Source organism: Bos taurus, chromosome 18 (genome assembly GCF_002263795.3).
Source record: "Bos taurus isolate L1 Dominette 01449 registration number 42190680 breed Hereford chromosome 18, ARS-UCD2.0, whole genome shotgun sequence".
In the NCBI taxonomy this organism is placed as follows: Eukaryota; Metazoa; Chordata; class Mammalia; order Artiodactyla; family Bovidae; genus Bos; species Bos taurus.
In genome coordinates this window covers 11,569,754-11,594,351 of record NC_037345.1, presented here as the reverse complement: position 1 = coordinate 11,594,351, position 24,598 = coordinate 11,569,754, and the positions used below count along the sequence as shown (strand labels likewise).

Here is a 24,598-nt window from a genome sequence, read left to right as displayed (position 1 = left end):
GTGCTCCTGACTGGTCTTATTTTAGCAGGCTTTTAAATGAAATCGCTGCGCACCGGGCTCCTCCACTCGGCGTCCCATCTGTCTACCTGCGGTGAGGGGGCGGCCGGTATAGACACCCAGGCTTTTCAGGGCAGGAGCAGAAACTTCCAGGGACTCGGGGAGTGGGTGCGTGTGTGGGGTCAGGGGCGGTGGGGCAGAGAATGTGGCCCAAGTCAACAGCACACGTGTAATTTTCAACAATGTCAGTTTAGCAAAAACCACACCAAAGACATCCCCTTTGCCCAGGAACGCTGTGTCCTCACCACCTCTGTTCCCGTCAGGACATCTCCAGTCCCAGCACAGCTCAGCGCCGGGGCCGCCACATCCCAGCCTGGCGTCCAAGCCCCCGAACACCCGGGAGACTGGCCTCTCAGCCTCACCATGCTCTCTCTCTCCAGCCTCCCAACCCCACAGCCTCGGCCGACCTTTCCACCATCCCTTTCTAAGCATGACTTCCTGGTCATCTGGGGGGCGAACCTCATTACATTCCAGCATCACCAAAGAGCAAACGTCACAATGCGACTCCCGAGAGGGCCCCTGGCCCTGTGGGAGGGAGGTGAGTGTGGCGGGGAGGGTGTGGTCAGAGGACAGACACCCGGGCTCCGTCCACGGGACCCCCACCTGGCCGGGCGCGTTGCCACCTGGCACTGTGCACGGGTGTTGCCAGCTGGTGACAGGGAAGCCACACGTCCCCTCCCCGGCTTTACACTGAGGGTGAGACGAGTAATAAGCTAGAAGGAGCCTAGCATGGTGCCTGGAACACAGCTGGAGCTCCGCAGGATGACTTACATTTCGTGTGGGGGGACAGGAGGGTGGCAAACAAACATGCTTTACGGGGAAGCAGGCGTGCAGGCACTGGGGCCTGCAACCAGGCAGCACCGGGCTGGCCTGCTCTCTGGAGTGGCCTGGAAGGCACGTCCCTCCCCTTCCCCCCACGCAGGGAGGGGCCTTCGGGAATCCCAGACCCTCAGAGAATCAGGCCGACCCGTCTCTGCACACAGACAGCCCTGTGCTGGCTTCAGGGTCAGTGCTCCTGGCTGGTCACCTGCAGAGTCTGTGCAGCCAGGCGGAAGGGAGGACAGTCAGAGAGAAGGGGGCAACCTGGCGGGCCACCCAAGCTTCTTTAGCTTTTTTTTTTTTTTTTAATATTGACAATACCCAGTCCTGGCTTCCTCCTCAGAGAGGTGTCTTAAAATTTACGCACCCAACCCAACAGTCCTCCCATGGGCTACTGACCAGACATAGAAAGGAGTGAAGTTCTGACATTCACTCCGACCTGGATGAACACAGTCAGGAAACATATGTCCACACAAAACCTTAGACGTGAATGTTTGTGGCAGCAAATCCCTAATGGCCAGAAAATGGCAACAACCTGAATGTCCACCGATGGACCAGGGATCTAAAAGCCTGTGGTCTGTTCACACAGTGGAGTATTATACAGCTGCGAAAAGGAAGCAAGCACCAGCCATGTGACAGCACAAATGACCCTTGCAAACCGTATGCTGAGTGAAAGCAGCCAGACACAGGGGCCCATCGGCGTGATTCCATCCGGAGCAGGGTCCAGACAGGTCAGTCCACGGGGATGGAGCAGCTGAGTGGCTGCCGAGGGCAAGGGCGGGGTCAGGGGAGAGGAGAGTGGGTATTGACGGGCACAGGGCTTTCTCCCGGGGTGAAAGGGATGTCTGGTGTCAAGACAGATGGGGTGGTCGCAAAACTTTGCAGATGGACTAAATGCTGATAAATTGTTCTCTTTTAAAAGGTTGATTTCACATGGTGTGATTTTTATCTCCATTTTTTAAAAGAAGTTCCGATCTGAAGCCCCCCCTCCAACTGATGCTGGGGGCCCACAGCTTCCAGAAAACCCCCGACGTGGACACCCCTGAGGACGAGCACCCCCTGGAAACCCTCTTCGCACTGTTCGTGACTCTTAGGTATGATGAGGGAAACCCATCAGGTTCCAGCATTTCCTGTTTCCAGGGAGGTTTTCCACACGTGGGCCCCACCCTCGCACACACACACATACACACCCAGGACACAGCGCTGTCTCTGCAGGCAGGACTGCTGGGCCCTCAAGGTGGAGGGTTCAGCCACGTTTTCTGTCCTCATCAACAGCTCTTTGGACTCAGGGAGGGTAGGCCGGACCCCCATGAGCAGCTAGAGGTCAGGACACAGACAGGCACACATCTGTCCCTGGCCACCTGGCTACTGGGCTGGAGAGCAGCCAGCAGGGACCTGGGCAGGCTAGCGGACAGGGAGGGGTGATGGCAGGCGCATCGAAGGTCACAGGTGACAGGGGAACCTGCAGTCCCAGAACCCTGACCTCAGCCTGAGGTCAGCTTGGCTGCCTGGGGGAAGGCCAGAAGGCCCGGGTGGACACAGACATCTGGGTGGTTCCCGCATCAGTTTCTCAGGAACTACTCTCCTCTGTAAAGATTAACCAGCTGTCCTCTGCAGGCAAGGGGCTTTCCTCTCTTCCTGCTCTGTCAGCTTAGAGGACAGGGTCCCTGGACGCCCGGCCAGGTGGCCACGCGGACAGGCCACGGGCCCAGGCGAGCCCTGGGGTATTGAGTCACCCCAAGGTCCTGGGCCCATCTGGGAGGGACAAGGCTCAGGCCGAAACCACAGGACCCTGCTGAGCGCAGGGAGAAGGCCGTGTTCTAGAACCCAGGCTGCAAAGCCGTGGGGTCACTGCTGATATCAACTTGAAGTAGTCCTCAGAAACTTATTTGGGGGTGGGGTCCTCATCCCCAATTTTCCTTGTTCGTTTAAAAGCCTTCAAATTTCTTTCATGCAAAACCGCTCTGGAAAACCAACGTCTGTATAGGCCTGTGGATTTGCACACACGTATGCGGTGGGCTCCCCACCCCCCTTCCTTGGGCCTCTTCCTCCCCACCTCACCCCCCCACACCATGGGCCCTGCTCTGCAGATGGCAGCCAGGGTTCTGGGAGTGAACATTTGTTGAGTGCCTACTATGCGCCAGGCTTGCTTCTTGCCACAGGAGACTAAGGCCTCGGTTTGAGCCCAGTCCTCTTCGCCCTTCCTCTGCTACCCACCTCCCCCCGCCTCCTTTTTCAGGATGGCGGTGCTCCTGACAAATTTCTGGATTCATTATCTACTGCCTGTCGAAGCCGCAAACCATCACCGGGACAATCAAATCCCAGATGCCTTTATCACTCGCCAACTGCACAAGTTTGATGTGGGCAGGGGACTGGCCCTCACCCAGCCTCTGCCCCCATGGCCAGGCCTGGGACCCCAGGGACGAGCGGTTAAGGCCAGGCCCCCGTCTCTCTGCCGGCTCACAGAGGCAGAGAGAGGAGCCACTTGCTCAACTCTTGTTGCATGTACGTTTTTATAACCTGGTCTCACAAATGGAAATAACCAAGGCAAAAGGACCTCGTTCAAAGGCGTGCCGTTTCACCACGGGAAGTTCTGGTGGTGGTGGCTGCTGGTAAGGTCCCCGGGCATCTGCAGGCCCCGTGTGGAAGGTCAAGGAGGGGACGAGCTACCTGGGGTGTCCCTCTCACTTTCCACCTGTTTGCTCTAAGAAGGGCCTTTGATTTCCCTCCCAGGGGCTCTTCAGCCTCAGCTGTGAAGCCCCCACCCTGAAACACCTCCTCCCCACTCTGACCCCCCCACCCCCCATGAAGGCTGCTCCGCCCACCCAGCTGCCTGGCCCCCCACTCTCTGCAGCCCTGGTTTGGCCCAGTCCCACCGTGACATCGCCTGCAAGGGCGCCCAGAGCCTCCAGGTCCACTGTCTCCTCCTAGCAGGGCTGCCCACCTCCCACGCCCCTGCCCCCAACTCCCTGGGCTCCTCTCCCGTCCTAAGTCACCACCTCTGCCCCTCAAGACCTCACTTCCCATCTCTCCAGTCTCGTCCTGCAAATGCGGGTGCCGGCCAGCTCAGGTCTCCCCCCTCTCACACACAGGCCTTCCTAGAAGTGTCTAGACAGGTCCCCAACACATTTTCCTGCTACCCTTCAACCCCCCCTCGAAGGCAGGGTAATTTAGATTAAGAGCCCTCTCCCTTCCTCACCTTCCCCAGGCTCTACCTGTGCTGGGGGGCCCCTCCCTGGCCCCTCATAAAGCTCTTTTGTTTGCCACCTACCTCTTTGCTCAGGCCCTGGCTTAAATTCCACCTCCTCCAGGTAGCCTTCCGGGATGTGTCTCTAACCTCCATTAGGGGAAGCTGATGTTCCCACTCCCATGGGGGGTTACTTTTGAATTCCTTACATTGCGCCCCAGGCTTACCAAGTCGATGGTAGAGAGGAAACAGCCATCCTTATTTCTAGACCTTCACAAGCCCTAAAATAGCTGTTTGCTGAATTCATCTAAATGAACATGAGAACCCCATCCAGGACACAAGCCCTCATCAGCAACAAATGCTGTGTGCATCCCTCTTGCCCTCAAAATAAACTCAGCCAAAAACAGGACGCAGGAACCTCCTGGAATATACATCTGTCCTCTGGTTCTAGAAAGCTGAGTGCCTTTCTAGAGCAGACAAGGGTGGGTTTTCCCCGTCAGCCCTTGTGGGATCCTACAATCTGCGAAGACAGGCCAGTCCCTCCCCCTAAGAGTGGTTGGAGTCTTCTGCAGAGAGGCAACAGGGGAATAGACGCTGGGGTTTTCTGCTGTTGCGGAAGGCTCCCAGGTGACCTGAGAAGAGGCAGGCAGGGAGGCCCCCACCAGCACCTTCCCACCTGCACGCTCACCAAGCCTTGCTCCCACCGCAGAACCGGCTCCTCTCCCAGGGATGACAGGGACTCCGGAGAGAGCTCTGGCCCTCCCCCTCGCCATTGAGTGGGGAGGACAGCTCCCAGCCCCTCCCCTTGGCCCACATATAGGGCTCCTGGCGGCTCCCTACCCTGTCCCCGCCCCCCCCAACCCCAAGCACCCAGCTCCGCGTGCAGACCTGCCTGGCTAGCAATTTGAGCCCGGAGTTAGCACAGCCCAGCTCAAGACTTCTATTCCTGGCTCAGCCGGCAAATTGCTTCATGACCTTGGGAAAGTCCCCACGCTGCCTGACCCCCTCTGTGTGCGCCGAGGCGGCGCGTGAGAAGCGGGCCCGCTGGACGCTGCGGTGTCTCGAGGTGACCCCGTGTCTCTCCAGCTGGCTGGTGGAGGAGCCGTGGGAGGGCTGCTTACGCAACACTTGGAAGCCCTCTGCACGTGGGGAGCTGCACACGGTTGCGGCCTCGGATGCTCCAAGGGGCACCTGCCCTCGTGGGCCAGGCCTCCGTCTCAGTGGGGAGGGTGGCCACGCTTCCCTCGGGGCCAGGGTGACAGGCCCACCTGGCTCACAGGTGATGCTCCCGGGTGGTGCAGGGCTGGCCGGGCTCTTAGGAAGAGGGGCCGGCCTAAGTGGTCCTCCCAGTGCCTCCAGCTGCCTCCGCCTACTCCTGGCAATTGCACAGCCGCAAAGCCAGCCAGAGAGGTGAAACGCAAGAGGGTGGGTCACAGCTGGTCAGACCTGGACGGGAAGACAATTCTACAGACCAACCCCACTGCCCTATTAACCCACGATCTCCAAACTTCACTTTCCACAATGATCGAGCCTGTGTCACTCCCCCACTGTCCATCGCCTGCATGCTAATTTGGAAGTGGGGGGAGCCCAGGAATCTCCGTTTTCAACAGGTGGCCCCTCCCTCTTCCCTCAGGGGTGCCCCTGGGCTCCGCCTTTGAGAACCACCCCATTACCCTGGCTTACTCTGTCATCTGATTTGTGGCGTGATCCTCTTTTAAAAAATTAATTTTAATTTATCTCTTCCCTGCCTCTCTCTCCCCCAGAAGGATTCGAAGCAGCATTACCAACCTCTGATATGGAGACGTGTTTATTATTTTTACAGTTTCTGCAGGAAGCTCCCCAGAACCCGAAGGGGAATTATATTCATAGAGAATTGGGTCCCCAGCGTAAGTCAACATTATTCATTTAACAACTTCTATTGGCGCATGGAGATGTGAGCGGGGCCTCACCCAGAGACGTCTCCCGTGGTTGCCAGAAGATTTAATTCACAACATCCAGGAAAAATAATTAGGAGGAGTCAGAGGAAGCAGGGCGTGGGGAGGGGCCCACGGGCAACTGTGGTTTCGGGGCCACCCGCTGCCAGTTACCCCAAGTATCCCCCTGGCTTTGATCGGAAGCCGCAGGGCCCACTCTGGGCATGTCTCGTGGGGTACCCACAGGCACACGAGGTGGGCTGGCACCGCCAAGCCCATCTGGACAGAACTTCTGGGAGAAGGGAGCTCCTTTCAAGCTCACGCGGACCAGCCACGCCACCCCTCCCCAGCGCTCAGCTACTGGGGGAGCACCCTGCATGGGGGCTGGTCAGGAGCCTCTCCTCTGCCAGGCTGCCCAGGGCCGGGGGTGGGGGCACACTCCCCTGGCCTGAGGCCGCGCTCGCCAAGAAGGCTGATGGAGCAGCCCCAGGTGAGGAGAAGCGGGATTAGGTGTCCCTGCTCAGCTCTTAGCAGCGCTGCTGCTTTCTTAAGCATGCTGTGAATTATACTGCAGTTCCTGAAAGATCAAAGTGGGCTTCTAACCTGTGTGGTTTGGAGGTGGGACACAGAAGGCCAGACCCCGCTGGGGGCAGGGGTGCCCCTGTGAAAGCCGATGCCTGCTGGGGGATGGTGACACAGGCTCACCCCCACTCCAAGGGTGGCCCTTGGTCGGGGCGATGGTTTACACAGGAGAGGGGACAAGAGGCAGGGCGGGGGCAGTTGGGAGTGACCGGCCCAGACCTGGTGCAGCCCAGAGGACCCGGAAGGCAGGGCCCTACTACAAAGAACATTCCGGATCACTGGGCCCAGAGAGGTGAGATGTGAAGAAACAGGACATGGGGCACAGGCCAGGAGGAGGAGGACCGAGAGAGAAAGCAAAGCCTCTCTCCTGGCACACCACTTTGCCCCGAAACTGTCTATAGAGTCAGGTCCGAGGGACCACCGCCATCTCTATGTTTTATGTTATGAACAACTGTGGTGTCTTCAGGCCTGGGGAACACTACACATCTGTTTTGGCCCATGTCTCCCCTTCCTGTCTATCATTCCAAAAGACAGAAGGACACCCCCTCTTCCAAAGGCCCCCAAGTCTGATCTCTATAGCCCAGAGAGGTTAAGTGATTGAATCCATGTCACACAGCACCACAGACAAGATGAAATTCCAATCTGATTTCCTGTGCAGCCCTCAGGACAGGGCTGTGCAGCGTCTCAATAGTTCTCCCCTATTGAGAGAACCCAGGAAAATCTAACCCAAGACTGGTAATGGCTGAGGATGGCCCATCTTTTGGTTATTTAAGACTCTGCCCTAATCACCGCTCACAACAGCACCGCAGTAGAACCATCCGTGACAGGGGAAGTGCTCTGCGTCTGAGCTGTCCCACAGAGTTGTCCCCATCTACATGTGGCCACCGAGCACTTGAAACACGCCCAGTACAACCGAAGTACTAAATCTTTAATTTTGCTTACTTTTAATTAACCTAAAATTTATTAATAAAAATGAAATTTAAATAGCCACATGTGACCAGTGGCTACCATACTGGAAAACACAGAAAGTGAAAGTCGCTCAGTTGTGTCTCTTTACAACCCCATGGACTATACAGTCCATGGAATCCTCCAGGCCAGAATACTGGAGTGGGTAGCCTTTCCCTTTTCCAGGGGATCTTCCCGACCCAGGGATCAAACCCAGGTCTCCCACATTGCAGGCGTATTCATTACCAGCTGAGCCACCAGGGAAGCCCAAAAAACTGGAGTGGGTAGCCTATCCCTTCTCCAGGGGATCTCCCCAACCCAGGACTCAACCCAGGGTCTCCTGCTTTGCAGGCGGACTCTTTACCAACTAAGCTATCAGGGAAGCACAGATGAAGGCTATAAAAACAATCACATTTTTAAAGCCAAAAGTTGAGGTATTCGGTCTGAGAGGTGCACGTGGGCTCATGGACAAAACTCAACAGAGTATGTGATTTGGGGAGAATCCAGAGCTCACAGCTAAGGTGAGTTCAGACCCCAGCTGCAGCCCCCTGCCCCCAGGGGGAGGTCTCCTGGAAAGCTGTGGTCTAGAAACATTACAGGAGCCTGAAAATACTCCTCCCTGGGGAATTGTTCTGAGGCCTCATTTCTTGAGTTAGTGACAGGGGTCTGCAGCGAACGTTCACCAGGCGGGGGGACCATCACAGTGGTGTCAGAAGAGCAGAGGCACCCTTCCTGGGAGGTGTGGCGTGGCAGCGGTGAGGAGGAAGAGGCCTGCCTTTGGCCTCTGGATCAAGGATAGGCATCATAAATGGATGGGTGAATGGATGGATGGTGGATGGATAACGGATGGTGGATGGATGGATGGATGGAAGGAAGAAAGGAAAAAGAGTGGGAGAAGGTGGAAAATGGATAATGGATGGGTGGACAGATAGATGGAAAAACACAGAAAATGTCTGTTTTCCAAAGTCCCAGCCACATGATCATATCCAGAATTTTCCCAACAGACCTCAGTGGGTTTTCAGGAAGATACAAGTATTTTCTGGTCAATAAGACCAAGATGCCACTAAGCCAGCAATCTGCCCCAGGGATCCTCAGCCGGAGGGGGCTCCTCCCTCCCGTTAGGTCTCCATCTAGAAAGGGGCCTGGTGTTCTCAGGCTGCCTTCTGTCAGGTTGAAAAGGAGAAGCCGCGCTCCCACTGAGAAAGAAGGCTTCCTGGGTTTCTGTAGATGTGAACTCCTGAAGACTAGACTCACAAAGCCCACTGAACAGCCTGCAAGGCCAGGGAAAGGCCTCCGGGGACAGTGCTGCCTGGCGCGGGGCCGCAGGGGCCTGAGCAGAAACACAGACGCCCTGCAGGCAGGGATGTCCAGGTCTGGGGGGCTCCCACCTCTCCTCTCCTTCCCGTATCACCTGGGCCTCCTTTCCAAAGCCCTGTCTTCCCTGGATGCTGCCCACCGCACCGGCTGCCTCTTCCATCAGGGCTGCCCCTCAATCGGCGGCCGTAATCGGCAGTCACGGACCCAGCACCCACAGATCCTGAGCCTCTAGCTGGTGTGGGGGTCGCCTGACGGACTTTATCCCCATCATGTCCTTTGACATCCCTGGGCAACGGTTCTGATCCCCCGCCCAGACAAAGCTCCATCCGACCAGCTCTGAGAGGTCCCAGACCTTCCTCAAGTCGCAAAGGGAGGCCTGACTCACAGGGACCAACGCCTGAAACAGATGCGCATCACGCAGGGAGAAGCCTGCTGTGCATTTGCTGGAAGACTGCACGAGAGCGCGTGAAAGAAGGACAATGTGAAGTATCTCCTGGTGGGCTAGGGGACAGAGGCTAGTGAGAGAGAAGCATAAAGGCCGGCCAGCCCTGCAGAAGGCCCCTGGCCAGAGACCCCGCCGGCCCAGGATTGCCAGTTCCCCCGGAGACTCCTGGGCTCACAGATGGGGCCTGGAACTTGGAAGAGCAGATGGAGCAGCTGACCACGCTGGGCAGGGACATCCTCGGGTTCTAACCTCTGCCCACCTCCCCCTGGCACCCCCCCGGGACAGGGCCCCGGCCCTCCACAGCGGGCCCCCAGCCCCGGCTGTCAGGGCCACTGGACAAACCACAGGCAGGCCAGGCCTGGGGCAGCCCCCGCGCGCCCCTCCTCCCCCCAGGGCTCCTCTCCTCCCTCCCTTTTCTGCAAATAAGTCAAATTTGCCACTCGATGCATTAACCAAGCCGGTAATGAATGGCGACTGTGCGGTGGTGCCCGCTTGGAGAGGGAGACGCAGGCCAGGCGCAGACCCCAGCAACCGGGCAACGTTCCAGGCCCGGCTTCCGAGCCCCTCCGCTTGGGCCCCCTCCCGCCCCGGCCCCCCACCCCCAGCTCCTCCCCCCCACCCCCCACACGAGAGAAGCAGCATGCTCTGTCATCAGAACCGCATTGTTCTGGCCAAAAGAAAAAACGGGTCCAGCAGATGGCAGGTGTAACAAAAGCAGCTTGCTGTGGCCAAACCAATTATTTATCTAATTATGATTTACCACTTAACCACACGATCTTTCTGCAGAGTTGTGGGCAATTAAAACCAGGGTGACTATGTGGATTATGCAAATAGGCTGGAGCCCGGCGAATAAAATTGGAGATTAGACATTCACACAGGCAGAAGCTGGCACAGGGCAGCCCCCCGGGGGTGGGGGGGGAGCGGAGGGGGGAGTCTGGGGGGAGGGGAGGCTAAGGGGCCGGGCTGGGGGTCAGGAAGGAGAGAGAATGGAGGGAAAGGGGATGAGGGAGCACGGTGGAGAGGATCAGCTGTGGGAACAGCACCTCCCCCTAGGCCTCCGGGCTGCCCTGGGGGTGACATCAGGCCCCTGGGAGGGGGAACATCAAGCCAGCCGGCATGACAGGAGCTGCAGGGAACATGTGCCTGGGGGAGGGGGAACCCAGGGAGACCTGGAGGCCAGATTGGACAGGGCAAGCTGAGGCTCCAAGAACAGGGCCATAGGCAACCATGCTGCAGGGCGGTGAGCCCCCAAGCCAGGGAAGGGGAGGGGAGGAGAGGAGACTCGGACCCTTGGATGGGACGCGGGTGGCTTCCCAAGGTTGCCCCAGACTCAGCGCATTGCAGCCAATTATCCTGTTTGCTCTTCATCACCACCTTGGAGACACGGCACCAGGGGCCTGGTTTACAGATTAAGAAACTGAGGCTTAATGAGACTCTTTGCCCAGGTGGCCTGCAGGGCTGGTGTGGATGGGGCCGGCCCTGGGCAGCCTCCAGACAGGCACTGAGCCCCCAGCCTGCCAGGGCAGCTTCCCAGCTGGAGGGGGCAGGGCGGGCTGCCCACGGGAGCAACTCTCAGCCGACGAGGACAGGTCTGTTCAGGTAGGTGAGCACCGACAGGGACCCACTAGCCGTCTGGGGACACCCAGGATCAGCCCCAGGCCCATGACTGACCAAGCAGCTGTGTGGCCCCTGACAGCTCACCCGTCTCTGGCTCAGTGTCCAAAAGGACTAGAGGCAATGACACTGCCTTTCCTGCCCCTCGAAAAGTGGGGGTGACACGCACCAACACCCTAATGTGATCCAGCTCTCCTTCAAGACAGCAGAGCAGAGGAAGAGACCTGGAGAGAGCGGCAGCCTGTGGGGATGCCCAGGAATCACCACTGGTTTGTTCTGTTACTAACAGAAGCAGAAACGCCCAGAGCACCAGTCCCACGTCCTACTCCAGAGGCCCTGGGGGGTCTTACCCCATCAGCCTCACAACACACCTGTGAGGTGGTGCTACTGATATTCCCATCAACTGAGGCACAGAGAGGGTAAGTAACTCGCTTAAGGTCACATAGCTGGCAAATGGCAGAGCTGGGGTTCTCATGCACTGATTCATTCCACATATATTTGAGCAGCCCCTGAAAAGCCAAGTTTGAGGCTAGACGTGTTTGCTCAGTCATGTCCGACTTTTTGTGACCCCACGAACTGTAGCCATAGACTGTGGCCAATCAGTTTTCTCTGTCCGTGGGGTTTTCTCAGCAAGGATACTGGAGTGGGTAGCCATTTCCTACTCCCAGGGATCTTCCTGACCCAGGGATCAAACCCAGGTCTCCTGCATTGCAGGCAGATTCTTTACCATCTGAGCCAACAGGGAAGCACTTGAGGCTGGAGTTAAACACAAAAACCAACATAAGAGAAGGTCTCCATTCTCAAGGACCTGCGTTCCGGTGCAGTGACATTTTAGGAACAGCTGTGATTAAGTGGAGGTGGGGGGCTAAGGAGGAAATGCTCCTCCCCTCCCACCCCTGTAGTACAAGATGAGGGGTGGTCCAAACCCTCCTCCCTCAGACACACTGTGAAGGGCCCTGAGACACAGGAAGGGGGGCAGAAAAGGAAAACCACGTAGAAAGCCAGTTCCTACCAAGGGTGCTCTCTCTACTAGATGTGAACCTTCTCCAGGGTCATCACTGGCCAAGGTGCCACTTAAATTGAAACTAATTAAAATCAAATAAAAGCTTCAGTTTCTCAGTCTCACTAATCCTCGACAGCCATCCGTGACTGGTGGTTCCCAATCCTGGCATCGCACCTCTAGAACGTTTCAGCAACGGTGCTGCTCCAAAGTAAGGTAGGGACAGGCAGGATTTTTATGTTTTGTTCACGGATGAACCCCCAGCACCCAGAGCCACGCCTAACTGTTCACTTGCAGAAGGAAAAGTGAGTGCAAGGCCTCCCTCGAGAAGGACGAGGGTGCTGGCATGGAAGATGAAGGAGCAGCTGGAATCCCGGCGCTGTCTGCAGGCTGGGCCGACAGCCCCCGAGCGCCGGGTCCACCAGCCCCGGGCCTGTATCAGTGCCCACTGGGGAAGCCCTTCCCACCACTGTCAGTGTCCAGGGGACGTTCCCCAGGACCCCGGCCCAGCAAGGCCACGGGAAGAGGGACGGCTGTCAATTCTCTATGGAGAGTGGGGCACACCCTGGGGACCCCCACCCTTGGTACATCTCTGAATTGCCATCCGCCCTGAGTTAAGGCCCTGGGTTCCTTTGTGTGTTGTGCGGGGAGAGCAAGTTCAGGGAAACTGGCTAACAATCCAATTCCAAGGACGTCTCCAGGAGCCCTGGATTAAGGCGGAGGCCGCCCAGTGAGGACCCTGTACTGTGGGGTCAGCTGGTCTCCTGAAGTCCAGTGGGAGCAAGGGGCCTTCTCTTGGAAGACAGTCAGGATGACCCCAGTTGTGCCAGAACACAGGGGGCCTGTTGTTCAGTCACTCAGTCGTGTCCAGCTGTTTCTGATCCCATGGACTATAGCACGCCAGGCTTCCCTATCCATCACCATCTCCTGGAGCTTGCTTAAATTCATGTCCATCGAGTCAGTGATGCCATCGAACCATCTCACCCTCTGTGACCCTAGTATGTCTTTATACACTGGAAGAGCAGGCAGAGGTGAGACTAAGGAGGTGTCTGGCGCCCCGGCAGCTGGGCAGGAGGAAGAAGGTGGCCGGGACCCCTTCTCCAGCCGGGCTTGAGGTGGCCCCCAAGATACAGAGTGTGACCTGGCCCGACCTTAAATGCCTGGGTGAAGGGCCTACTCCACAGGTCTGGATGAAGCCCCCTCACTGTCCCCAGAAGGGTACCTGGCCACGTGGGTCAGTTCTGTGAGCCTGCCCTGCCCCCCAAGAACGCGGGCCTAAGTCCCCTCTGCCCAGCTGCATGCAGTATCCCTGGGGGACAGGAGTGTCCCCACTTCACTGGCTGGAAAACGAGGCCCACAGAGCCGGCGGCTGCGGCCAGGGTGTGAGCCAGGCCTGAGTGCAAAGGGACGGCAGGCTCCTATGTTGGTGCTCTACACCTCCACGCTCAGGCACACGTTTCCTCTGAAGATCTTCCAGAAACGCTCAGGCCCCGCCCACCAGGCCCCAGGCCCCGCCCACCAAGCGTCCAGGCCCCGCCCTCCCGCTGCCCTGTATCGCAGCCCTCTCCGATGTCACCCAACGCAGCCTCAGAAGCTGGCCTGCGTTCGGTGGGGGTGGACATGCCTCCCAACCCGTCACTAAGAAACAGGGCCCCACCTGACCCAGACGCCACCCCAGCACGTCTGGGGTCTCGAGCCCTCGGGGCAGGCGCCAACACACTTCCAAGCCGAGATGAGAAATCTGTTGCAAAAGGCTCTCTTAGAGCTCGGGCCTGGAGACTATGGGCACGGGGGTGGGGGTCGGGGGTGAGCGAGAGGGACCTGGAGATCAGGACGACCGCGCCCTTCCGGCGAGCCGGGGCGAGGGGCGGCCGCAGGGGCGCGGGCGCTGGCGTCCCTGCCTGCAGCCCCTGCCCCCTCCTGACAAAGGCCTGCCTTCCTCCGGGGAAGTGCTCCTCCGTATATTAATAAACGGCAGCGGCGGCGGATTCTGCCGCCTGCCTGGGTTGATAGGAGATTTATGCAGCCTGCAAAGTCGGGAAATACAGAAGTATTCCTGATAATACTTCTTGTCCTACCAAAGGTCACGGGCAGGGCCCATCAATCCCGGGAAATAAAGAAGGTCCCGGTTTTGCTTGTTCTCCAGCGAAGGAGGAGAAGAGCCTTTTAATCGCCTCATTTGGAGAGCTGGCTGGGGTTGTATGTCATCCGAATTACAGATTCAGCATTAATTGACCAGATGTGGGGGGCTCTCTCTGGGCCCCGGAGGACCATAAAGCCATTCCCACACTGGTAATTAGCAGACAGCGCGGCCCAGGCTGGGCCACTGGCCCCCAAGGCAGGTGGCAGGAGGGAGGCAGGGAGCACACTGGATGCCGGGGGCGGGGCGGGGGTGGGGTCGGGCAGTGGTCAGACACTGAGCCTGTGCATGGTCCCCTCCATTCCAGGGGCCCCCAGGGGCTCAGAGGCCCACCCTCAGCGCAGCAGGACTGAAGGCCCGCTGGCCTGTAGGGGACACTACATCATGGGAAGTGGGTGGAAGGGGGTGGTTTCCCCCGAGAACTGCCCTGAGTGGGTGCATCCTGCCTAGGGCAGGCTCTGACCTCCTGTGGGAACCCAGCGGGAGGCGAACAGGTGAATTGAAGCTGGTGTGGACATGACCCCGCCACCAAAGGGGTGGCCTCAGCAGCTGACCTTCGGGCAACTGCAAAGGGCTGGATGGAGAGAGAAGGGGCCGGCTTCCTCTGGAGAGGACCCGGTGACCTCTGCGGAGGTGACAGGTGAGAGGGGAACATGTACAGGGATGACATTAAACTGTTTCAAAATCGGTCCAGCTAGGCCAGAGGCTGAAGCAGAGGCCAAGGCTGCCTGTCCTCCAAGCCCAAACCAGTAACTCTCTACTGGCCCCAGTATGGGAAGGTCTGGGGGAGGGGACCGAGGGGGACCTCAGGAAGGCATGGGGTGGGGTGGCTGTGGGGAGATGGACTCACCAGCCCTGCTGGGACTGGCTGCCTGGGGACAAGTGGGGCAGGAGTCAGTTCTCATGTGGAGACCTCCCTGAGGTCCTGAAACCACCCCCTTCCTGGGCCTCTGTTCTGTGACGGAGGAAAACCTACAAGGGGCCTGACCCAAGAAGTCCTACTGCACCAGGTGTGTCCCTGGACGTACCTGGGCTGAAGGTGGGAAGCACGCCAGCTCGTCCCCTGGATCCCGGCAGGTGCGTCCCCGTCCCCCGCCCTCCCGCCTTGGAGCCCGACCACCCGGAGCCCCACATGCACACTGCCGCTCGATCAATTCTGCTGTAATGTGTTTTATGAACATGCAGATGGCATGGCTGGGCCAGGGGGAAGGTTTTACCTTGGGATAAGAAATTAACACTGGCAAATAGCAAATTTACTGCATGTATTTTCATTTTCCTAATACCAGCACCATCTGCTAGCAATTGGGGCTCCACATCTCCGTTTTCCCCCTTTATTTCTCCCGCCCGCTCTTTTTTATTTATTTTTTTCATTTTCCGCAGCCGGGCCCTCCAGATGCCCGCGGGGGTGGGGGCTTCATCCTCTCACCAGGGAATCCAGGCTGTGGCCAGCAGCCGGCAACCCGGTCTCCCAGCTCGCCTCGGCCAAGGGCCCTCTCTATTTCTGTTTTTCCAGGCTGCAAGCCATGGAGGTACCCCCCACTTCTATGCCTCAGAGGGGTAACGTGAGCCCAACAAGAAAGGCAGACTTTAACCAATCCACACACTGAACTGAGGCAGTTCAATAAAACCCAGCTACATCAGACCCCTGGCAGCTGCGGGCACTTATTTCTCCCTTGCTGCTTCCTGGAATTACTTAAAATTAAAAAGTTAGCTACTGTGCATTCTACATGGAGCTCCCACCAGGCAGGAGCAGTGATGTGGGGCTGGGGGTCTCGGGGGCTGCAGTGGGACTTGGGGCACATATGACTTGTGTGCATGGCAGAGAGGGGGCAGGAGCTCACGGGGTCTGCAGCACAGGGAGAAAGCAGCCTCTGCACCCAGGGGTGGCCAGCTGTGTGTGCACTGGCCTCAGAGGTGGGGGAAGGGGATGCTCCCCCTACACGAGGCCACAGGGCATGCCAGCAGGCACACCGGTGCAGCACCTATGAGTCTTGGCCATGCAGCCTGGCAGTGGGTCGGCTGGGGTGGCCAGGCTCCCAAAGGGCAGGGAGCCATCCACACACCCCAGGGCCAGCTAGTGGACAGTCCACAGTGGGGCAGGACCAGAGAGAGGAGGGAGGAGAAAAGCCAGGTGGGATGGGGGGATGAGGCTCCTCTACCCCAGGAAGGTCAGGGCACCCTGTGTTTTGCAGCTGGAAGATGTCTGGGCCCGTAAATTCGTACGTTGAAGCTGCAACCCCTGGACCTCAGAATACGACTTCATCTGGGAACAGGGTCAGTGCAGGGTCAGTCATTCACTACTTGAGGGGAAGCCATGCAGGAGTGGGGTGGGCCCCTAATCCAATGACTGGCATCCCTATGAAAAGGGACAAGTCAGTCGCAGACCCACAGAGAGGGAAGACAGCCACCTACAGGCCAAGGGAAGAGGCCTGGAACGGACCCTGTCCCCACAGCCTCAGAGGGACCAACCCTGCCGAGAGCCACCTAAGTGCAGACTGCTGGCTTCTGGAGCTGAGACGCGTCTCTTGCTGAAACCACTCAGTCTGTATTTAATGGTACTTTTGCTGGGGCAGCCCTCGGACAGCTGACTTGAAACGAATGACCACTTGGGTTAGCCTCAGCCTCTTCATCTGTACAGTGGGAGTCATTTCTGTCTTCCCTCGTAGGTAAGAGATAGAAACCATATTATTGGTAATAATTGATGATAATAACATCCGAATAGTAGTAATCTTTCTAGGTGCTTCACATTGAATCCTTGCAAATCCCTGCCTCCCACCACGAAGTAGGTTCTTCTGTTACCCTCATTTTATAAGCAAGGGAACTGAGGCACAGAGAAGTTAATTAACCTGCCTAGGGTCACACAGCTAAGCAAGGAAGTAGCAGAGCTAGGAAGTGCACCCAGGTGGGCCAGCCCTGAGTCCTCACCACACCATACCTCTGAGCAAGAAGAGCTGTGGCCCTGGGACCTGGCTCAGCGCCTGGCTCGGAAAGATTAAGGAAAGACGACAGCTAGTGTCATCGCGGTCAGCTTTACACATGAGGAAACAGGCCGAGAGAGCAGAGGGGACGTGCCCAAGGCCGTTTGGACAGCATCAGAACCGGGTGGATGGACATCTCCTGACGCCAGACAGTGAGGACAGGGAAGCGTGCTAGACCTGAGCTGGGACCAGGCTGGAAACTCGCCCCGCCCCCAAACCAGCAAGGGGCCAGCAGGAGCTGGAGAAACCGCGGCCACGCGGGAGAGAATCCTGCTGTCCCTGGCGTCCCAGCTGGCGTCTCCTGGCACAGCTCCCCCAGCTCCGGGCTCCATTCCTGGGTGTCCTAAAAATGCCACTGTGGCTGCCACACAGGAGGGCCACTACTGGGGGGAGGGGGTGCAGGGAAGCCCCAGGTGGACGGATGGGGTCCTTTCAGTGGCAGGGCGGCGAAAGCAGCGTTCCGGACGGGCCTCTGGTCTCTATGGCCCCTGGGGACCAGGGTAGAGCAGGGCCCCCAGCGTGCCGGCGGTAAACGGGGCTTGGCAGGCAGAGCCCAGAGGCCAAGCACATCTGATCTCCCTGCCCTCCCGGCCGCAGAGACGGGAGCAGGTGGGGGCCGCTAGCTCTACTCTTGAACCACTCACAGTTCATCATGTCTTTCCACGCCACCTTTTAGAAAATGCCCTGGCAACTTTTCCTTCCCATCAGAGAAGAGGAGGCAGGCTCCAGCCCACACGGTGGGGTCTGGCCCTGGAGTGCCTCCCTGGCCCATCTTGGGTAGGTCTGTCACTGTGACAGCTCGGGTCACCTGGACCCCAATATTTACTTCCACAAGGGTTCTGGATGCCTGGTGCACAGGAGTCAGTGGGAGGGAGTGGATCGGGCGGGTGTGGGTGGGGAGGCAGAGCCCTCAGCAGCCCCCATGTTGGCATACACTTCGTTCAAACAGACTGTCCCCTCGGCCAACCCTAGCTCAGCCAGCGGCCTGCCCACATCCGCACCCCACAACACACACAACTTTTCCAGCCAAAGGGAAGCCGGAGCACAAGACTGGAGGATAAAATTTGATTTGAAAGAATTTTATCGCTCAGCCCAATGATGGCTTTAAATATTAAAAAGGCATAAAACGGAAGGGGAAGGGAAAAGCTGTACCAAGTACCAGCCTCAGACAGCTTCTGCCAAATACGATGCCATCTGAGAAAAAAACGAGCGTTCGGAAAGGGAAAGTCTGCCGGGGAAGGGGGGGCCACTCTGCCTCCCTGATCCTCCTGCTTTGCAGACATTTTCAAAGCAGCATCCTGGATCTCCCAAACCTTACCCAGAGACAGGTAATACATTCATTATTGATGGATCAGTACCCGGAGAGTGTAAATTACTGAAACAAACACGGCATAATTAGGGCATTAGAGGGAGCGTGGAGGGAAGGCAGGGTATGCCACGCTTGGCTGTGGCTTTCATCTTTGCAGGTGTTCATCTCGTGGCAGCCAGCACCCCAGCCTGCTTACCATATGCACATCCCGGCTAGCCAGTTCTCAGCTGGGAGGTCCGCTGGGAACTCCCTCCTGCCCCAAAGAGGCGCCCACAACCAGCCAGGCGCGTTTGGGGGAATGGGCAGAGGGGAAGAGAGCAGGTCTCTAGGCACGCGTGCATGCGCACACACGCACAGAGGCACACACACACACAGGCACGCACACAAAGACCCAAGGCCAGTCTGCGGGCTTGCAGCTGGCGGGCCTGTGTCCCCGTCCCCGTGTGTGCCCTCAGAATTTCATGACAAGAATGAAACTGATCAGGCAGCCTCCAGTTCCATAATTAGGGCCAATTGAAGGAGACAAAGAAATCTATGGAGATCACAGTGGGAAGTGGTAGTGATGAACGCTGGCTTTGAAACAGCATTTTGTACTCACTGGACCATCACTGTCTTTACATAAAAGCTGCCGGCCTCCTTCCTCCTGGCTCCTTCCCCTGGGGCAGGGCGGCCAGCAAGGCCGGCTCCAGACCTCCAGACGGCCCCCTCCACCAACTGCCTTTTCTGGGTCAGGCCTCATTTCTGGTGGCACATCTCAGAGGAGGCTGGGGGGGGTTATTTTTTCGGTGTGTGTGCGTGTGTGTGTGTGTGTGCGTGTGCGTGTGCTGGAGGTGGGCAGAGACAAAAGGCAGACCTGAAAAACATGCTCTCTCCCAGAGGCATCTGGAAGGTGACTAACTTACTGGCTTTCTGGGACGGGACCCTGTGTGTGTCTGTGTGTGTGCGTGCACATGTGTGTCACTGCGCATGCACATGCATGTGCGGAAGCAGGTGTGCATGCAAGGGTGTGCATGCACGCACATGTGACTGCATGTGTGCTGACCACATGCAGGATGGGAGATGTGTGGCTGTGTGTGTACATGTGTGTGGGGTGGGGAACCCCAGGGGACTGACAGCCTTGGAATCTGAGCCCCTTTCTTGCTCTTGATTTCTTCATTCTTCCTAAAAAAGTTAGGACAACAAAAGCAACCCAGGCCCAGAACTGGTGGCCTCGGGCTCTCCAGGACCCTTGAGGGAACGAGGACTGCTGGCAGAACCGCAGAGCACAGGCATCACCCCCGCCGGCACCCTAGAAGCAGACTCTGGCTGAGAAGGGCAGCCTGTCTCCTCAGCAGCCTGCTGCCCCGCTATGGGGCTGAGGTGCCGGACGACTGGGCCGGCCGTGCCAGCCGCCATGCAGAGTTCCAGCTGGGGACCCTGTGACACCACCCTGGGTGAGGTGGCCACTGGGCAGTGAGGGCACACCCCGCCGGGAGATGTGAGGGACTCCGGGAATTGTCCCCGGCTGGCGTCCCCACATTGGTGCCAACCTGTTCACGCACGCAAGTGTGGTTTCCTCCTCGTGCCCGCAGTAATCCTCCGACTTTACAGCAAATTATTAAAACTCACTTATATTTAATCTGCCTTCTGGAATTAATTGAATTTTTACGCTCAGCAAATGCCACAGTTTGTGCTGCCTCCCGATCGCTGGCTTGGAACAGCTAAATGACAAGGCAGCAGACCAACCGCAGGCTCTGTAGACAGGCTCTGGGGGTAAAAAGGCATTAAGAGGCTGGGTGGCGGGGGTTGGCCTGGGACAGCCCATCCCCACCTGATGCCCTCAACCACGGAGCACAGAAGCTCCGTTTATCAACTCCCTCCATTTATGGAGCGGGGGTGGGGGGGCCTGCGCTCAGCACCCGGGGGGACTGTGCTCCTGGGGGACCCGGCTGGCAGGAGCAAGCCAGGAAGCACCCCTCCCCTCTCTGAGGGTGTCGCCCTGGTTGATCTCTGGCCAGGGGAGCTTTGCCCTCTCCCAAGTGACCGGGCCCTGGCCGGCCCCCAAATAGGCCCAAAGAAGGCCATCTCCTTCCTTGAACTTGACATTCACTGCGCCCAACACACGGGGCTTCCGGCCCCTCTGAACCCCGGCCAACTCCACAGCGGAGTTCCACACCCCGAAGGCGCTGAGGATCCAAGGTCACGTGGAGTCCTGGCATGCTCCCTTCTTGCCGGGACACGTTAATCCGGGGGTGCTGACACCTCCCGGGGAGGAGGGGTGATGTTTGCAGAGCCCCGTTCGGAGTGCTAAGTGCATCCCCTTAAGTCTGCCAGGTTCAGGGTTCTAAGTGCGATGACACCAGGGCTGGTGCAGAAGCGGCTGTGTGTCTGACCCCCCCTCCCTCCTGATTTCCCTGCCAACACGCAACTGTCCACAAACCAAGGAGGAGGCTGCCCGCCGCTGGTTTAGAGATTCTGAGCAGAGCACCCCCTGCCCCCAGACATCCCCACGCTGATAGCATCTGCATCCTAGACATGACTGATCCATCCAGCTGGAGGGGAGGGGGAGCTTTGAAAAATGCAGCCCCCTCCCCAACCCAGGGTCCACCTCAGGTCCCCAGAACTGGATGTGCTGGGTGGTAGAGGGCCTGGGGGGATGGGTCGGGAGGGGGAGCCTGTATTTTTTTTTAAACTCCAAGAAATTCGGATTCAGCCAGGCAGGGCTGGGAACTGGGAACCTCTCAGCCTGCGAATTATGACACTGGAGGGGCAGGATTCCACTCCCACTGCTTGTGGGAAGGGCTCCCTGAATGAAGGCAGAGGTCAGCGGGATTTACCAGGTATGGAAAGTCCCCGGCAGCTGCGGGGGAGGGGCCGTCAAGACTCGCAGCGTTTTATGCCAGGAGGTCAAGCAGAGCTTGGTCCCCAAGGGACGGTCAAGTTTCCTGGCCCCGCCGTTCCCTGTCTCTCTCCATGCACGCGTGCACACACGCACTTCTATGGAGTCAGGGGGCAAGGACCCCAGAGGACCAGGTTCACCTGCATCCCTGCCTGTGACCCTTCCCACAGCCGTGATACACAAACAGGAGAGGCCTTCCAAGCCCGCCCTCCCCAGCTCCCCCAAACCCTAAGCCCAAGAGGCACGCCCCCAAGTTTATGCCAGCCTCCTCTTGTTGTGACTGTCCCATTCAGGCTCAGCAGGGATCCCAGGGGCTCCTCAGTCTGCAGGCTCGGCGGGCGCCTGGGACGCTGGCCCGCGTGGCCCTGGCCCAGGCCTGTGGAGGCGGTGCTGGGGTCTGTTCTGCAGCATCTGTTATCAGATACGCTGACCACCCAGGGGCTCAGCAACCTGCCATCAACGCCAGGACCTCGGAAGTCTGCCCCCGTCTTCCCGTCCAGCTTCCACACTGCCACCTGCCTGATTCCCAGTTCTGGGGTGAGGGGGTGGGATCAAAGGGGCTTCATCTTTGCCTTTCGGGGAGCCTCCCTCTGCTGCCTACTCCAGCTCCCAATGCAGAAGGAGAGAGGGAGGCAGGAGGGGAGGAGGTGAGCCCCTTCCCAAACCAGGCCAGAGGCGTTTCGGCAGGTCCTAATTAAAACCCTTCTCTGGGTCAGGCCCCGGGCCTGGCCTTGAGTGGAGATCACCAGCCAGTGACCCCACACTACCAGGCAGGACAAGGAGATGATGCTCAGGTACTGTATCTGGGGCTTCAGTGACTGTCTGGGTTAGCGTGGACTGCCGTAACAAAATGCCGTGGACCTGGGGGCTTCCACAAGTACTTATTTGATCACAGTTCTGGAGGCCGGGAGCGCTGGCAGGGCCCTCCCCTTGGGGGACAGACCACTGCCTTCTCTCTGGATGCGTATAAGGACACTAATCCTATGGGGTTAGGGTCCCACCATCGTGATCTCATTTACTCTGAATTACTTTCTTAGAGGTCCCATCTCCGAATACAGCCACACTGAGGGTCAGGTCTTCAACATACGAATTTGGTGGTGGGTGGGTTGGGGGGGACACAAATATTCAGTCCATCCAAGCAACCCCCTGACAGGCGTCAGCCACCACTGCCAGGCTGTGTGGACAACAGAGCACTTGAGTCTCTGAGTGTCGGTTGTGGGGCGGGTGTTACATGGAGCTAACAGATCCCCGTCAGAGGGTAGAGGGGTGTAGATGAGGTCTGACAGGCTCTCCTGGGCCCCCACAGAGGACACACGGCCGGGAGGACCCAAGTTCAACAGCAGCTCAGAGAGACACCAGCCCTGCCCTCCTTCCCTGTGGCTCAGCCGCTGCCTGGCTTCCAAGGCTCACCACCTGCTCCCAGCTCCTTCTCACATCTCCAGGATGGGTCCCTCCAAAGGTTCTGCATGTATTGCTTGTACTCACTCTCTCTCAGCTCATCTACTTCTCCCCTTCATCATACATTTTTCCACGGCAGGACCAGAGCATCTGCAACCAAAGCTGCCTCTTGCTCCTCTTTGCTTTCCCCACGATTTGCAGGAGCTCAATACACATCTATGGAACCAACGATGGAGCTGGGGCACCTGGCAGTTTGGTCCAGGAGTTGACCCAGGTTCCAGCCACAGGGTCTTTGCACTTGCCGCTCCCTTCACACGCCAGGCTCTATGGGGCTGCCTCCCTCACTCTCATCATCTCTCTCACCTGAGGCTTCCCAGCCTTCTTGCCCTGGCTGTCTTATGGAAAGCCCCACCATCTTTCACTGGCCTTCCCCTTTTCCTGCTGTATCTTTTCTCTGTAACTCCATCTATCCCCCATCTTACTGATTCTGTCTGTTGTCTACCTCCTCAACTACTGCTGGGGAGGAAGTAGTAGTATTCCAGGAAGTCAGGAATTTCTGTCTGCGTTTTCAGATGGAATTTCAGTCCCAGACCCTCAGTGCCCAGCTTACAGTCAGTGCTCAATACATGTTTGCCGACTGCATGGGGTGAGCTCCCCATCCGTGGAGGTATTTAAGTCAAGCACAGATGATCTTTCAGGGCTGCTTCTAATCTAAGACTTGGCAGCTCTGTGACTTCCTGAGATGGAGCTCCGTGGGGAACTCTGCTCCTAGGCGGGGGACGGGAGGCCACCCCAGAAACCAGCCCTTAGTGGGTCTCCCACGCTCAGGTCTGGGGAAATCCCCCACCCCCAGGCCCCTCAGGAGCAACGCAGCAGGACCCAGGCAGACCCCACTGTCCCCAGACCTCCAGGACATGTCGCTTTGACCCCAGCTGTCCTGCCCACAGCCGGCCCAGGCGTACAGCTGACACAGGCTGCCTGGCAACAGGGCCAGGCCGGATTATCATACATTAAGACATAATTACTCTGTGGAAATTTACAATACAAAGCACCCTCCCCAACAAGTTGGCTTCAGAAGGATTCCAAGGATACAAAGCACTGCTGTGTCTCCGCCTGAGCCTGAGCCCCCTCCCCAGGCTAGCCCCGGCCAGAATTTCAAAAAAAAGCGGGTGGGTTAGACTTTGCAGAAACCCCATTCTGCAGAAGCCCAGCCCAGGGATGGGCCTTCTGGCTCTCTGAGCCCCACCCCTCGGGACGGTCCTCCTGGTCCCTTCAGCCCCACCCCCGAAGCCTCTCTGGGTTTCCCTAGTCCAGGAGGCTGTAAGCATCACTGGGACCCCTCTTTCTCACACCCAGCCTGCTCTGCTTAGGGTAGAGAGAACCACACATCTCAAGCCACATCCTGGCTGTGACCTGCAGTGAGGCGGAGCCTCGAACAGACATTGAGTGATAGTCGCTCAGCCGTGTTCAACTCTTTTGAGACTCCATGGACTGTAGCCTGCCAGGCTCCTTTGTCCATGGACTTCTTCAGACAGGAATACTGGAGTGGGTTGCCATTTCCTTCTCCAAACAGGCATCACTGAGCACCTACTGTGTGCCAGGCACTGTTAGCACCAGGATACGACCGTGAACGAGACAAATCAGACCTCTCCGGGTTCTGGCAGCGCCTGCAGTCCTGTGGGGAAGACAGATGAGAAAATACACAAATAGTGCACTTCCTGTGTGTCAAGTGTGCACGCAGGGTGGGAGATGGTTGGCTTGTGCAAAAGCCCAGCGGTGGGACCACAAGTGGTCAGGCTGGGGCGCAGCAGTGATGAGAAGATCTCTGGCTTTCACTCTAAGTAGGTTCTGAGCAGGGAGCCACCTGCTCTGATTTAAAGTGCCGGCTGGGCCTGGGTCTGAATCCTTCCTCCCCCTTCTTGGCCAAAGGACCTTTGCACAGGTCTGTCACCCCCGGAAGCCCCTGGTTCCCTCCGCAAAACAAAAACAGCAACAGCTACCACAAACCCACAGTGC

The 24,598-nt window shown here is 58.0% G+C and overlaps 1 protein-coding gene and 1 long non-coding RNA gene across 7 annotated transcripts in view; one reads left to right on the top strand and one right to left on the bottom strand.

Annotated features, from left to right (window-relative positions):
* The window catches only part of GSE1 (Gse1 coiled-coil protein), a 394,967-nt gene that overhangs the window by 53,723 nt on the left and 316,646 nt on the right, over positions 1 to 24,598 (bottom strand). The gene's annotated exons all lie outside the window — the stretch shown is intronic.
* LOC132342709 (uncharacterized) lies at positions 1,378 to 4,472 on the top strand. Its single transcript, XR_009491188.1, has 3 exons — positions 1,378 to 1,607; positions 1,842 to 1,970; positions 3,116 to 4,472. It is a non-coding gene; the product is annotated as an uncharacterized lncRNA (long non-coding RNA).